Here is a 15,949-nt window from a genome sequence, read left to right on the forward strand (position 1 = left end):
ACCCATGCCGGAGGGAGGACTCGAACCTCCGACGATGGGCACTGTCGGGACGCAGCAGCCAACCTCTTTTCAGCACCTATCTACACACGCTCCTCGTCAGACACTAATTCCCATCTTTGCTGCATACCACATGCGCGGCTCTTTCTGGAATGTCCGAAAGGAAAGACACTACGAATCCGGGTTCGAACCCGATCAGGCACAAATTTTCATCTGACGCCGTTGTTATATTTTAGTGCGCATGACAGCCTGGACATCTGTCCTTCAATCTTTAATTGATTAACAAGGCTGTCTATTTCGATTCGTAGTGTCTGTTCTTTCGGAAATGACCGATAGAACACACACACACACACACACTCACACACACACACACACACACACACATACACATACATACATACACATTTTTATCTTAAGTGCTATTCGGAAAATGTTTGGCAACTCAGTGATAAAGCCGGACTGGAGCTGCATCAACCTACTCATTTCATTAGATAGAGTTGTAATTTTCTGAACAATTCCTGTTTAATAAGTGACAGCGACAGTGTCTCTCATCGTTTACTTTGTCGGAAACCTGCTTCTCTCTGCCCTAGCCTACACTATAGCAATGAGTGATTGCTCACATTCTTGATACCTCACTGAACGTGCTACTGCAACTGCAGCCAAAGATTCAAATCCCGCTGGAAAAGTATGTTTCAGGTCAGATGGTTTTCCTCCCCCCGTACCGAGGAAATCAAATACTTGGAGTAAACCAAATACTAACACAATCCTCAACGACTACTCAATCCGTTGAACTCAAAATCCACGCACGTCTGAGTGAAAACCACCGCTACTCTGGTCACCGTCTGTTAGCTCAATGAGATCGGCTTAAAATATTTGCTTCAAAAGGCTTCAACACCCTCTGGTCCTGTCTGGTCCTGGAATCACCCAGGCCAAACCAATGAAACACAAGAAAACATGAACTGTGCAAACAGTCGACAGGCGGCAGTTGGTATTTCGGATTCTCGGGAGGTCAGGTTAGCACGGCAGAGAATATTGAAGATCTCTGGTAAATTTCCCTACAAGCAGAAAACAAGCATTTGAAAACTAAACATCGGTGCATTGATCCAAGCACGGAAACTAAATAATCTCACAAAAGAAATCGACCAACAAAAAATTCTCATCATTGCTCTTCACGAACCACGACTAACTGACAATGAAACCTTGCATTACGGACACCATTACATCTTCAAAATACAACAAAAGGTAGCGAAAGGCGTACCAATCTTCGGCATTGCTTTTCTCGAACACAGATCTATCATCAACTCTGTCAAAGAAATCACACCCTCATTCAGAGCCCCAGTAAAAAATATACACCTATCAATGCACATGGCCCCACCAACATCGAAAATAAGAAAAACACCAAAAATGTCGAAAAATTCTGGAACACACTCGAAAATACTATGAGCAAAATTCACCAAGATGACGTGAAAATACTAAAGGGAGACTTCAACTCTCTATTTGGGACAGAAAAAAACCTGTAGAAAAATCATTGGTAAATTCAACACACCGAAACGCTTAGACCAACGGCACACGTCTGACTGATATTTGCCAACAATTCAACTACAAAAGGATGCCTTCCCACTTTAGGAAAATACGATTTCTCACGTAACATGCTTGGCTACCAGGTGCAAGCTGCTGTCGTTCGCCTTTCTAGACTCGCTGAAAGCCAGATTTTTAATCTTTTGTAGTAGAGCTACAAGCAGACAGATACAAACTCAATAAGGGAATCGTAAGACAGCGCTCGAGCATAATTCGTCTTGGTACTTTCAGTAACCCTTACTGTCAGAGCGAAAACCTTACGGTACTGCCAATTTCATAATGCCACTTTTGTTTTCTGCCGACATATTTTTCGTTGTTGTGTATACATAATATTATCTATGAAATGCCACATTTGCATAATACTTGCGAATGATACAGGAAATGAAGTAAATACAGATCTTTTCGAAGTCAAAAGTCGGTAATATCCTACTAATTCGTGTTAAAATTGGATAAATCGTCTTACAGACACTTAATGCTTCGCTACAGTCTGGAACCGCGTGACCACTATGGTTGCAGGTTCGAATCCTGTCTCAGGCATGGATGTGTGTGATGTCTTTATATTAGTTAGGTTGAACTAGTTCTAAGTTCTAGGGGACTGATGACCTCAGAAGTTAAGTCCCATAGTGGGTAGAGACCTTTGAACCATTTTGAACTTAATGCTTTATTAAGATAGACTGCCGTCGTGATGTTTCTGTAGTAAGCTGAATTTAATTTGTATTAGTAAAGTGAATATTTTATTTACATTTTCCATTAGTTTACTAAACGCAACAGTAATCATCAAAGAGAAATTAATCAGCAGCTGAATTTTCTTTCACGATATCTACAACGATCTGACAATGCAACAGTTGTTTACAAATTCTACGCCCGTAGAAACCTACTTGTTTTAGCGATGTCATTAAACCATAGTAGTTTTAAAGAGTATTTCCGTCTAGAAATGAATTGCCTTGACCGTTGATCGATCAAGAGCGGGAAAGGTAATATTTTACGAATATACACTCCTGGAAATGGAAAAAAGAACACATTGACACCGGTGTGTCAGACCCACCATACTTGCTCCGGACACTGCGAGAGGGCTGTACAAGCAATGATCACACGCACGGCACAGCGGACACACCAGGAACCGCGGTGTTGGCCGTGGAATGGCGCTAGCTGCGCAGCATTTGTGCACCGCCGCCGTCAGTGTCAGCCAGTTTGCCGTGGCATACGGAGCTCCATCGCAGTCTTTAACACTGGTAGCATGCCGCGACAGCGTGGACGTGAACCGTATGTGCAGTTAACGGACTTTGAGCGAGGGCGTGTAGTTGGCATGCGGGAGGCCGGGTGGACGTACCGCCGAATTGCTCAACACGTGGGGCGTGAGGTCTCCACAGTACATCGATGTTGTCGCCAGTGGTCGGCGGAAGGTGCACGTGCCCGTCGACCTGGGACCGGACCGCAGCGACGCACGGATGCACGCCAAGACCGTAGGATCCTACGCAGTGCCGTAGGGGACCGCACCGCCACTTCCCAGCAAATTAGGGACACTATTCCTCCTGGGGTATCGGCGAGGACCATTCGCAACCGTCTCCGTGAAGCTGGGCTACGGTCCCGCACACCGTTAGGCCGTCTTCCGCTCACGCCCCAACATCGTGCAGCCCGCCTCCAGTGGTGTCGCGACAGGCGTGAATGGAGGGACGAATGGAGACGTGTCGTCTTCAGCGATGAGAGTCGCTTCTGCCTTGGTGCCAATGATGGTCGTATGCGTGTTTGGCGCCGTGCAGGTGAGCGCCTCAATCAGGACTGCATACGACCGAGGCACACAGGGCCAACACCCGGCATCATGGTGTGGGGAGCGATCTCCTACACTGGCCGTACACCACTGGTGATCGTCGAGGGGACACTGAATAGTGCACGGTACATCCAAACCGTCATCGAACCCATCGTTCTACCATTCCTAGACCGGCAAGGGAACTTGCTGTTCCAACAGGACAATGCACGTCCGCATGTATCCCGTGCCACCCAACGTGCTGTAGAAGGTGTAAGTCAACTACCCTGGCCAGCAAGATCTCCGGATCTGTCCCCCATTGAGCATGTTTGGGACTGGACGAAGCGTCGTCTCACGCGGACTGCACGTCCAGCACGAACGCTGGTCCAACTGAGGCGCCAGGTGGAGATGGCATGGCAAGCCGTTCCACAGGGCTACATCCAGCATCTCTACGATCGTCTCCATGGGAGAATAGCAGCCTGCATTGCTGCGAAAGGTGGATATACACTGTACTAGTGCCGACATTGTGCATGCTCTGTTGCCTGTGTCTATGTGCCTGTGGTTCTGTCAGTGTGATCATGTGATGTATCTGACCCCAAGAATGTGTCAATAAAGTTTCCCCTTCCTGGGACAATGAATTCACGGTGTTCTTATTTCAATTTCCAGGAGTGTATGACGAGAGGGACAAGTGCTTGAGAGAGGACTTCCCTATCAATACAAGTGTCTGAGAGACGACTTTCCTATCAAACTCCTGGATAGTTTTGTTTCTCAAATCAACAGAGTGAGTTATTATGCAGTAGCACATGTGATTCAGTTTTGTTGCTCGACTTTCTTACACTGCGACCGAAAGGTGTCTCAGTTGTTGACAACAAATTCCAGCTGTGTTGCACACACCCCTTGGGACAGAATTCGTAGCCCAAAACACACTTTTGGAGCTATCAAATGTAAAATATTATGTTCACACTACACTTTACTCTACGTCTTTTGGTGGGGCTCAGCCTTTAATTTCTTCTTAGGAAGTTTACGATAAAGGCACCATAACACGTAACCAGTAACAGTACTGCATAGGCATGCTCAGTGAGATACCTGATGACGTTCAATAATAGTTACTCCGTTGATTTTTGTTGTTTCGAATTAGAGCATGCAGTACTCCTACACCAGACTTCTGAACTTTGCCTGTTGAATGCAAATGTCGCATGATGGTAAAATGGTAATCTGTCACATATATCAGTAGTCGAGACTTCCTTAATGGGGAAAATCATTCATGCCGGAACGATCTTTCTTGAAACAAGAATATCTTTTTCTGGCGTATTTTTCCCAAAAGCACTCGCTCCAAACGCAGTTCAAATCTTTCTAGCTGTCTCCTCTACATTCACCCCTCTGTTATACCAAAGTAAATGTTGTGTTGCAGATGTTACACCTTTTTCCACTTGTGACTCAATTTTACAATGCTTAACTGTAGTTCATGATTTTCAAGTATGCAAAATCCAATTCTTAACTGCAAGATGATAAGTAGAACTTCAAATTCGAAAATGACAGTTGATACATACACTGACAGCGTGGCGCCGCCTTCACATTTTTTTTTTTAAATCTCATTTTGTTCACTGTTTTTCGTTGCATCTGCTCGGGGTGGACGTCGTAAGACATCCATTTCTGTTCGTTGTTGATTCATTAACTCACTTTTTTTATTATGGAGGGCAGCTCACCCTCTGACCGAACACGCTGAGCTACCGTGCCGGCTGTGCCGGCTTCACATGGGTGGCGCCGGATTTCTGGCGGCAGGTGGCGTCTGGCCGGTGGCCGGTAGCCGCTGCAGCGCGAGGAAACGCTCGAGCGTAAGCTGTTATGATAGCGACGCAGCCACGAGCTGTCCTGCGGAATTGTTTCTAGAATACTTGTTATTGCGGGTGGCTAGAATGTTAAGCGAATTGTCTTCGATGTTCAATCAGACTCATAACTTTAGACTGAAATGTGGTAAAAAAAAAAAAAGAAAACAGTTGGACACGAACATGCGACTCCAAGTTTTGAATGCACGACGATTACCGCAAGACCACGGGCTCACTTCATCCATATCAGCTTGGAAGTAGAGAACACTTCCTCCTAACACTTCCCCATCTTACAGTGTTGCCAGATTGTGCAGATGGCCGGACTTAGAGTTGTCAGCGGCGGTCAGTTTTATTGGCCACCTTAAGTGAACGACTCGGACTTAGTCTCTGTGGCGGCCGGCCGGCGGTCAGTTTTTATGTCTAAGACTGTACATACATAATGTATATTCGTTCAGTGTAATTCAGTAAACGAACAGTGAGATCTTGATATGTATGTTGTATCTGTTTATTGGCCTGAAGATGGTGGACTGTATTACCGAAACTCCTTGCAATTAAATACACACAGCTGAAGGTGTTAGTATTGCTGCATGTAAAATAGAACAGCTGGAGTCCCATTACCCATTAAAAGATGAATGTATGTAAAATATCAGACAATTCTTCTTTGTATACAATCGGTGTCTCCAATTAGGCTGACGTGTATGGGTCAGTGCTCAAGAATCAGCTGTTCAGGTGTTTTGTATGCACCCTCTTTTGTACACAAAGTGCAGTTTCGCAGTATCCTGCCAATGAATCTTAGCCTGTTACATTGCTTTACCTACAGTTGTGCCTATGAGATCGTTCCAACTCATTTGCACGACTTTCAACCAGGTTGAAACCAGTAATGACACCATTTAAGAGCCCTGACACTGAAATATACAACAAAAATTTACAAGACGGCCACTGTGTTTCCTAAGCTAGTGTACCTAGTCTGTCTACATATGAGTAAAGTTGTAAATATTTATTCCGTAGTCGAACGGGAACACAGTGTTACGTTTCATCAAGATCATTACTTTGGATTCTTCTAAATTAATAACTAGTTGCCAGTCTATTAACCAGATTGATATTTGGTCGAGGTCTGAATATTATTGCTCTTTTCACTGGGTATAAATTCCCATACAGCATTAGCAGCTCGTGGGTTTGTGGTTAGCTCGATCACAGGGGCTACAGTTCGAATCCTAGTAAAATTTTTGGAAATTTGTGGTAATGTTCTGAGGTGCCAAACTGCTGAGGTCATCGGTTCAAATCAAATGGCTCTGAGCACTATGGGACTCAGCTGTTGAGGTCATTAGTCCCCTAGAACTTAGAACTAGTTAAACCTAACTAACCTAAGGACATCACAAACATCCATGCCCGAGGCAGGATTCGAACCTGTGACCGTAGCGGTCTTGCGGTTCCAGACTGCAGCGCCTTTAACCGCACGGCCGCTTCGGCCGGCTGAGGTCATCGGTCCCTAGGCTTACACACTAACTAATGTAACTTAAACTAACTTACGCTAAGGACAACACACACACCCATGCCTGAGGGAGGACTCGAACCTCCGACGGAGGTTTCCCACAAGGAAACTATCCCTGGCGTACTTGAACAGCTCAATATAATGGTTATGCTCCTTCACCACTTCGGCCTTTCCACAACACTCGTTATGGACAATCTAGTCTCGCGGGACACTAATAAAAAATGTAGTGTGGGCGCGAAAGACCTTTTCAAAAAATGTTCAAATGTGTGTAAATTCCTAAGGGACCAAACTGCATAGGTCATCGGTCCCTAGACCTACACACTACTTAAACTAACTTATACTAAGAACAACACACACACCCATGCCCGACGGAGGACTCGAACCTCCAGCGGCAGGGGCCGCGCAGCCCGTCACACGACGCCTCAAACCTCGCGGATACTCCAAAGACTTTCTAAAATAATTGAGATTTTGGATGTAACGTTGAACTGAATTGAAATTATTTTTTTAATTTATGCTTTTAATAACTGTCTGATTAATAAAGATTAATAAGAGCAAACTATTTGTTCGCGTTATTTACTGTAATATGAGGCAGTCTAGGAACACATTGCATTTAATTTGGACACTGAAATAATATTTTTGTATTTTGCCTCGGCTAATATTATTTTTACAAGCATGAGCTCTTCGTTATAATTTGCAACTGTCCACACACGCGAGAGAATTGTTCTTACCGCCGTTAACAAATAATTGAAGTCCGAGTTGTGGCACTGGATCTAGGCGAGTAACCGAAAATAAAAATCTTAAAAACTATCTTTTCTTCCGCTGCGTCAGGTGGCTGTGGAGGAAAAATTTGTTATATTATGAGCGGGCGATCTCTTCGCTTCCGCTAAATTCCTGAATTAAAATTGCCATGTAATGGCCTCTGTTGCTGTAGCGGCGGCTGCAACTGTTGCGCTGAAAATTACTTAGAATACTGGTTTTAAAATGGAAGCGCACGGGACACAGGGCTCACCTTGTACAAATAAAAGTGAACAATAACTTCAAACTATTATATTATTAAATTAATATCACAAATGAGCTTACATCCATCAGCGATTAACAAACATGTCCGACCTGTACCACATCAGACAATAGAAAGAGAAAAAGCATAGTAGAAGGACAATTGAACTCCGTCCTTCTTGAAATTAAGCTTACATTCATTTTCTTGTATATAATCAGTAATCTTTACACTCGAAAACTGAAATTAACATTTATAGTAATAATAATACAAATGATAAAAATTTTTTTTCGCCTATGTGGCCAGTATCGCACTCAGTGTAATATTTCGCATCGAGTTAAAAGCTCTCGTCCATATTAATGTTTTTTAATATTTGTGTTCGAGTTTTGTTTTTCAATATTTTCATCGGGGACGGCACAACCGTCTGTCAGTGTTCACGCTTATGGACATTACCACAGCACTGTAATCTTACCTGGCTTCCCCAGCTTTAACTTCTAAGTTACATAGGTTGTTATGTAATAAAATATTTTTTTTATTATTTTGTGACTATTAGTGTAATGTAATAAAATAAAGTATGAACCGCGACTTATACAGAAAAGAAACACACATTAATGCAATGGCGCAGCATAACAGAGAATTAACTAATGTAGGAATATTATTAACAGTGTAATATGTTGTTTAATTTAGCCCGACGTGTATAAGCACTCAGTAAACTAGCTCAGTTCTCAGGGTAGTTACGTAATCGTCTATAATTACTTGTACTTTTCTTATTTATCCAATACTAGGCTCGTGAGAAGTGGTGTGCTTATTGAACCAGAGAATATTTGCCAAGTGTGTGCCGGCCCGTGTGGGCGTGCGGTTCTAGGCGCTTCGGTCTGGAACCGCGTGACCGCTACGGTCGCAGGTTCGAATCCTGCCTCGGGCATGGATGTGTGTGATGTCCTTAGTTAGGTTTAAGTAGTTCTAAGTTCTAGAGGACTGATGACCATAGATGTTAAGTCCCATAGTGCTCAGAGCCATTTGAACACTACTGTAGTACGTAACTTAATGTCGTGGTTTCGTCTCGATTCCCCAATATTAGATAACAAGAGTAGCATCTACAAATGAAATCCTATAATGGAACTGGATTCCTGTGACCAGACAATTCCTGCCTGAGATGTTATCTCGTTATATAAAGAAAATCTGTAAGTAAAATTGTTAAATTATTAGTAGCTGCCTCCGGTCGCTTGGGATCTGAAATAAACTTAATTGTCCTAACCGACGGCACGTCTCGTAGATGAGCTAAAAGAAAAATGTTAAAGATTTTTCTAAGAAGGCGCCTAACAATGAAAATTCTTTGTTAAGGCACATATCTACTTAAGGCAGTCTAGTTATCAGGCTAACAATAGATTGACCACATACACAAAATTCTTTTGGCAAAATAACCATTCCATTTTTCGGGTTTTAAGTACAACTTACATTATCAGCTGGTACAGCAAGAGGAATTTTACACAAGAACGTCCTCTTGGGTCCGAATGTAAGCAACTAAGAAAGCGAATGACAAAGGAAAGATAGCTCATGCATAGAAGCGCAAGAGTCCATGTAATAACATGTCCATTATAGTTCTATCTCTTCTTCTTTGGCGTACTTGTCGATTATTTATAAAATCTATCGTAATATTTAGTTTACATTTTTTTTTAAACCCAAGTCCACTCAGGTGAAACAGTACTCGCAACAGCATCCTGATGCTTCCGCTCCAGCCTTGACATGTTTTAGATGTGGCAGTGAATCAAAAGCTTCCTTTCTCCATGGAACCTCCACAAACAGATGCGTCAATCGTGATACTGTACACAAAATCGGAGCTCGTCTGGAAAGAAGACATGTTGCCATTCGTGTGTCCAGAGTAGTCGATGGACGCTCCACTGTCGATGCGCCTCTCTCTCATGCCACCGCTAGAGTAGCTGGAACAATGGTTGCAGAGCTGACATCCGTAGTATGCCACACACTGTCACACTGCCCGTGTGAAAACTTGTCTTGCTACAATGAAGCCCATTTCCTGACTTAAGGTGTGCGTTGTGGTGGTTGGACAGTTCTGCGCTGCTGATGTTGCATGGTGCTATTGATATCCTCTGTGGGGATAGGTATGAGCCTCATGAATCCATTAATTCCATATCTGCATGACAGTCAAGGAATCCCCATCGACGAGGGTATGTAACACGCCCGGGAGTACCGATGGGTGGGGGAACTCTTATACTGGTTGCTGGTTCGACCGTGCGCCCTATCCACACCACGAAATTATGCATCCAAATATTCAAGGAGGTGTAGGGGAGCCACTCAACGTTAAAACACAATACTGTCCGACGTCTGGTATGAAGAACTATATTCTGAGACGATTAAAGAAAATCGCAGGTTGCACTGTTTACATTCTAATTCATAAGTGTTTATCACAATTAATGGATGATTACCAGTCCACAATATCACTCAGATGAGCGTACGCGTAGCCGACTGGACGCGGGTGATTGTTAATGATGCGGAAGTCGAATGATCGCACGAGAGTTCTTACACTCGTCATGCATACACAGATTTCCTTTGTTTCCAGTCCTCCTTGACACTGGTAATGATATAACACTGGTTATAGAGTTAATTATTCAGTTCTCAGTTCTCACTTGTACGAGCGTGCGCGTAACCGTCATGGCGGGGCTGATTGTTAGTAATGCAGAACGCGATGACCGAACGCACGTTCTCACGCTCGCTACAAGACACTGGACTTGACTGCACTCTTTTGTAAAAAAAAAAAAAAAAACACTCCATCTTCAGGCCTACCGGAACCATCCGACCGCCGTGTCATCCTCAGTGGAGGATGCGGATAGGAGGGGCGTGGGGTCAGCTCACCCGGCCGTTATGATGGTATTCTTGACGGAAGCCGCTACTATTCGGTCGAGTAGCACCGCAATTGGCATCACGAGGCCGAGTGCACCCCGAAAAATGGCAACAGCAACTGGTGGCCTGGATGGTCGCCCATCCAAGTGCCGACCACGCCCGACAGCGCTTAACTTCGGTGATCTCACGGGAAACGGTGTATCCACTGCGGCAAGGCCGATGCCATGCACTCTCCCTTGGTAACTAATTTTTTTTTTGTTTTATTGTATTAGTTCATTCTGGGAGACCGAACACGGCGCGGATGATTGATACAGTACGGTACGACACGCAACGAGAGGATACACAAATACGTTATCAGCAGCACTGCACATTTTTATATTACTTGTTGGCGCACTTTCCTCTGATTCATTTGCTTATTTTATCACTTTACTGTAATAGCACTTGTAGCAACACTTCAACTTCCACACTAACAATGCCTCTCAGATGCAAAGCTCCACACTACACAACATAACAGCTCCGTGTCCCGCGCTCGACTCTACAGACGTGGCCTCCCGCAAAGATACTCCACAACTAAGCCAGCGATATGACAATACGCTTACAGGTAGCACTATCACGGAACGGTCAACTGTGGCCCCAATCCTACCACTGGCAAATCCCACACATGCTGGTAGATGCTTTGTTTCTTTTTATTACATGAGACATAACGTGGTCTTCTCACATACGTCCAACAATCGAAAGCAAATACTGAACGAGAAACCCCCACATAATCGTTCCTTATATACAGCATATGGGTGGAGTTAATCATACCTATTTCGTGCATTTGCCTTGAAATGGTTTTCATTTGCATCTCAAAGCATCGAGTATGCATCAAGCTAATCGGATGTTTGCTTAACGCCACCCATCATGGTGTCGCTATTTTAACGACCAGCAACATATAAGAGAGTTTTCCTGTTACGTGAAATCTTCGCTAGAGCTAACTCTGGCGAGGTCTCATTAGCAGCCCCTTCTTCGTAGTGGGACACGAACAGCCACTAACCTCTCGTACACGGCCCCCGCAGCCACACGGCCCTTGTTTATTGAGCTCTCGCGGCCCAGACGTGGAGCGAGCGTCTTGTGCCATTTGGCAACTCAGCTAGAGTGCCATTAAAAACTTGGCTCGCGGTTTATGGCCCGCGGGAACTATTTGAGGCTGTAACGTAACGGCGTTAGAGGACGCCTAGAAATACAGCTCCGTTATTGCGTCTCCCACGCAGCGGCACCATAACAGGCGCAGTTCCACCAGACTCGGGAAATACTCTGCTCACGACGAGACTTGGGTGATCAAACTACCGAGCAGCCAAAGGAAATAAAACAGCACTCTACTAACGTCGAATCTTAAATGATCAAATGGCCGCACAGAGTGCAGAAATAAAACAGTGTCTGGCAGCTGGTCGCTGATTGGAAACCAAACGGAAAGACAACACGAAAGCTGAAAGTTTCCATCAGACAATTTCTTTTATCCCATTCGTACAGACACGTTGACACTCTTTAGCGGTTCTACGCTCCTCCTACTGCCATAGACCCCCATGCAATTTTCACAATAGCAAATCTCTGCGAAATGTCACAGTCATTGATATTGTTTTGAATACACTACTGGCCATTAAAATTGCTACACCAAGAAGAAATGAAGATGATAAACGGGTATTCATTGGAAAAATATATTATACTAGAACTGACATGTGATTACAGTTTCACGGAATTTGGGTGCACAGATCCTGAGAAATCAGTACCCACAACAACCACCTATGGCCGTAATAACGGCCTTGATACGCCTGGGCATTGAGTCAAACAGAGCTTGGATGGCGTGTACTGGTACAGCTGCTCATGCAGCATCAACACGATACCACAGTTCATCAAGAGAAGTGACGGCGTATTGTGACGAGCCAGTTGCTCGGCCACCATTAACGAGACGTTTTCAATTGGTGAGAGATCTGGAGAATAAGCTGGTCAGGGCAGCAGTCGAATATTTTCTGTATCCAGAAAGGCCCGTACAGGACCTGCAACATGCGGTCATGCATTATCCTGCTGAAATGTAGAGTTTCGCAGGGATCGAATGAAGGGTAGAGCCACGGGCCGCAACACATATGAAATGTAAAGTCCACTGTTCCAAGTGTCGTCAGTGCGAACAACAGGTGACCGAGACGTGTAACCAATGGCACCCCATACCATGACGCCAGGTATTACGCCAGTATGGCGATCACGAATACACTCTTCCAATGTGCGTTCGCCGCGATGTCGCCAAACACGGATGCGACCGTCATGATGCTGTAAACAGAGCCTGGATTCATCCGAAAAAATGACGTTTTGCTATTCGTGCACCCAGGTTCGTCGTTGAGTACACCATCGAAGGCGCTGCTGTCTGTGACGCAGCGTCAAGAGTAACCGCAGCCATAGTCTCCGAGCTGATAGTCCATGCTGCTGCAAACGTCGTCGAACTGTTCGTGCAGATGGTTGTTGTCTTGCAAACGTCCCCATCTGTTGACTCAGGGATCGAGACGTGGTTGCACGATCCGTTACAGCCATGCGGATAAGATGCCTGTCATCTCGACTGCTAGTGATACGAAGCCGTTGGGATCCAGCACGGCGTTCCGTATTACCCTCCTGAACCCACCAGTTCCATATTCTGCTAACAGTCATTAGATCTCGACCAAGGCGAGCAGCAATGTCGCAATACGGTAAACCGCAATCGCGGTAGGCTACAATCCAACCTTCATCAAAGTCGGAAACGTGATGGTACGTCTTTCTCCTCCTTACACGAGGCATCACAACAACGTTTCACCAGACAACGCCGGTCAACTGCTGTTTGTGTATGAGAAATCGGTTGGAAACTTCCCTCATGTCAGCACGTTGTAGGTATCGTCACCGGCGCCAACCTTGTGTGAATGCTCTGAAAAGCTAATGATTTGCATATCACAGCATCTTTTTCCTGTCGGTTAAATTTCGCGTTTGTAGCACGTCATCTTCGTGGTGTAGCAATTTTAATGACCAGTAGCGTATAATAAGCACTTTTACTCACATTTCCTTGTCTGTCAACTTGCATTAAAGCAGTGTCAGTGTGCAGTAAAGCAGTGTGAAGCTCAAAGTTTTCTAGTGGCTTGCACTTGTGATATTAACAAGTTTTGTAGTGCTAATCCGTGTCTAAATGACTAGAGTGCTCGTTTTGTTTTCTTTCTAATTTTGATGTTATGACAGATACAGAGTTCGTCTGCTGTGTGCAGATGCAGGAGGAGCTTGTTGCAGTTCACGAACAGGTGAAGACGCAAGCCTCGCTCATCACTGGACGAGTAGCAGGTTGTAATGTGATCACGTAGTCCTAGACGGAGGATGAATCTATGGATTGGCCATCTGGTCTAGCATATCCTCTTTAAGAGTAACCAAGTGGCCGTTGTTTTTGCAGGATCCAAGTAGCCACATAGTAGGTGGGGTTTCTTATTTATTACTAGCTCTAATGGTAGGCGCATTAATGAGCCCCTTAGTAAAATAGCGTCCAGAGCTGGGGAGAAATACAATGTGCACTCGTTTTGCCTGCTAGAGGACCTCATCCAAGATGTGGAAGACGTCATGCCTGCAGTTATCAAGCGTACAGGGTGCAGCCATTTTCAGATTGGAGCCCATGTCGTCACCAGTGACTGTTGTTACTTGGCGTCTGATGCCTTGCTCGTGGTGTATAAGTTGACCTTACAATCTGCAGTGTTGTAGCCAGTCCAGCGCCCTTTGGACACTGTTAGGTTACCACCACATGTACAAATGGCCATGATTTTACATTGGAATGAAAAGATAGAACGAAAACTATTTTTGGCTGATGGGCTTCTAGCCATATTACAACACTGACAATATATGGATTTCCTGGACAACAATTACTGCCCCCAGTCCACCGAGAGATACACCATGGCATGCAGCTCCAAGTGGCCAGGCCGCCCCAGTGGCCATGGACGCTCCCAAGGACAACGTTATTCCTAGCTGCTGTGAGTGCAGTGACCTCGAGCCAGTCAACACAAGCATCCCTTCAGCTGCCAACAACATTCTTCACTTGGGCAGACAGACCTGGCCACGCCTCTGTTGCTTCCATGCCTGCCTAGGCGACGAAATCTGCAACTGTACAGCACCTTGTGATCAACAAACATGAAAGGTGATCCGCAATAGGCGCCCCAGATTGCTGAACTGATAAGTCAACCAAATCTGTGACACATTGGCCCAACTAGTATCACTCTGATTACACATGGTAGTGCAAAACTCTATGCACTAGATCGTTCACACAACGAACACTTTCATATGGACTTGGGGTCAGAAGTGACATTCCCCGTGACGAACCATAGATGGAGCGAACTATGCTGACCATAGACACTCGTGCAGAAAATGAATCCCTTATCACAGTTAATCCAATCGCCTCTCGAACTGTGGACCTTGGTTTGAAGAACATGTTTCCATGCCAGTTTTTAGTCACTGACGTCAGAGAGCTTGTACTGAGAGCAGATTTCCTCTGACACTTCCATCTTGTTTCCGACTTGACACGGGGATGTCTCCTATGACACACCAGTGTAGAATCTGTTACCACCATCATACATGCAGCCACCTTTGACGGAAACCAACCTGCAGCCATTTCACTTCATTGATGCACGTGATGTAGTGACAGATCCTCTAAGAATATCAGGAGATCGAACTGAAATTACAACAAATCACCAAGCATCACGACAACGTCAAACAAGAGAGGTTCCTCTTACACGAAGAAAATCACGACGGGTGTGCCAAAATTTGTTTGACTCCAGATGAGCTTAAAGCTGGGATTTCATTCCTGCAACACCACAAATGCAAGCAGACAGATACACATCATGAGGAGAGCCTGCAACACATGTAGGTAGGCTGTTTATGTTTTCTTATTGGCAAAGTTACGTAGCGCTCTATATGAAAATCACTGGCTGTGCTGTGTGCAGTCTGTGGCTAGTTTGCATTGTTGTCTGCCATTGTAGAGGGGCAGCTGGATGTGAACAGCGCGTAGCGTTGCGCAGTTAGAGGTGAGCCGCCAGCAGTGGTGGATGTGAGGAGAGAGATGGCGGAGTTTTGAAATTACATATATTATGACTTGTGATGATATTAAGGTAAATACATTGTTTGTTCTCTATTAATATCTTTCATTTGCTAACTATCCCTATCAGTAGTTAGTGCCTTCCGTAGTTTGAATCTTTTATTTAGCTGGCAGTAGTGGCGCTCGCTGTATTGCAGTAGTTCGAGTAACGAAGATTTTTGTGAGGTAAGTGATTTCTGAAAGGTATAGTTTAATGTTACTCAGGGCCATTCTTTTGCAGGGATTTTTGATAGTCAGATTGCGTTGCGCTAAAATTATTGTGTGTCAGGTTAAGCACAGTCTTGTAAAAATTGTTCTAAAGGGGACGTTTCATATGTCGACCCTTAGCCTAGGATAC

The sequence above is a fragment of the Schistocerca cancellata genome, chromosome 5 (assembly GCF_023864275.1).
Source record: "Schistocerca cancellata isolate TAMUIC-IGC-003103 chromosome 5, iqSchCanc2.1, whole genome shotgun sequence".
NCBI classification, from domain to species: domain Eukaryota; kingdom Metazoa; phylum Arthropoda; class Insecta; order Orthoptera; family Acrididae; genus Schistocerca; species Schistocerca cancellata.